The sequence below is a fragment of the Equus caballus genome, chromosome 3 (assembly GCF_041296265.1).
Source record: "Equus caballus isolate H_3958 breed thoroughbred chromosome 3, TB-T2T, whole genome shotgun sequence".
NCBI classification, from domain to species: domain Eukaryota; kingdom Metazoa; phylum Chordata; class Mammalia; order Perissodactyla; family Equidae; genus Equus; species Equus caballus.
Window position 1 is genome coordinate 62,823,815 of NC_091686.1, and position 1,503 is coordinate 62,825,317.

The 1,503-nt window shown below is 34.1% G+C and overlaps 1 non-coding gene across 1 annotated transcript; it reads left to right on the forward strand.

The window, feature by feature from the left end:
- Positions 1 to 333: 333 nt before the first annotated feature.
- On the forward strand, positions 334 to 440 carry LOC111773043 (U6 spliceosomal RNA). The gene has a single exon (XR_002807247.1). It is a non-coding gene; the product is annotated as a U6 spliceosomal RNA (small nuclear RNA).
- The last annotated feature ends 1,063 nt before the right edge of the window (positions 441 to 1,503 follow it).

Genomic DNA, 1,503 nt, shown 5'->3' on the forward strand with positions numbered 1-1,503 from the left:
TCTTCTCTTATTGAAAAACCAGGTAAGCATTCGCCCAAGCTATTAAATTAGGATTATATTTTGACTTTCCCTTTGATATTTCCTGTTCGCCACCCTCCACCCCCACTTCTGAAGCCCTTTCAAATTCATCATGTCCGTTCTCTCTGCCGCTGACTGAGTTCAGTTCATTAAAATACTACCTACCTAATCTCCTAGTCACAATATATCCTTCACACCGCGGACAGTTACTTCTGAAACATTGAATATTGATCAGATCCATTAAGCTTCTACTCTAAGTTTTTAGTTTGATCTGCCAGAACCACCTCTTATTTTACTTTTAAAGTCATATTTTGTGTACTCGCTTTGGCAGCACATATACTAAAACCGGAATGATACGAAGAAGATTAGCATGGCTCTTGTGCCAGGATCTTGCACAAATTCGTGACGTGTTAAAATAATAACGATAATACTAATATTTTGTGAGGAGAAAGTGTTTTAGCAATGTTCCACATGCTAAAAGACTCTGAACTTTCCTTTTATACTATTCTAATTATTGAAAACTTGATCAGTGGGGTCATAATCAGTGGCTAAATTATCACAAACCTAGGGAATAAAATCAACCTGCTGTGGACAAGAGCTTAAAAGTTTAAGTGAACAATATTTTACATAACAAATATTATCACAAATATAGTGTGCTATAAAAAAAGATTTCTAGTCTCCAGGTTATAAATCAATATTCCTTCAATCTATTTACATAATCCTTTCATTATTACAGAAAGCTCTTTTCTCTTCTTAGAGAGGTGAGTTAGAAATTCACTTTCCGATAAGATCCAAAATAAATGTCAGTTGTTTCATTAGAGGTTGCAAAATTGTGATTTTCTAATTGTATCATTCCATCAACATCTACCAGTGAGAATTCTTCGTAGAAAGCTTTCCCTCGTTAGCCAGGGATATTTGGTTAGCTTCAAATTCAGTTCATAAAGGAAAAGCAGGATAAGTTTTTACTTAGTCCTCTGCTTTGAAATAACATGGTTAATGAGTTGAGTGGAGTTTTATTTTGCTGTTTCTCTCTCTCTCTTACATTATGAACTTATGGATTTTTACATAATGAATGTGTTCCAGTAAATTGTATTCATTATTCTTTTTGAAGCTCAAATTTTACCATTTTTGGCTGTTGAGATCCTCTTCAGTTTGGCTTCCATGGCCTTTTCAGCATAACTCATATTTTTTAGTAACTCGCAACTTGCACTCCGCCCCCGAAATCTCAGGTTTAGCTTGTATACCCTGCCTTAGACTTAGAAACAGTCATTGTTCAGTTGTTTTTATGGAAATACAATAAATACAGACCATAATCCAGGTAATAGACATGCTCATTGCTAATAAGTTATGATTGCTTTTCAGTGGACGAAACTAGGAAATGAGATGGTAGTTTTGTGTTTTTTTCAGTTCATACGATTCCAATTCAAATGGAATTACCAGATTTTTTTTTTTTTACTTATCTTCTTTGCTTTCATACCTATATCT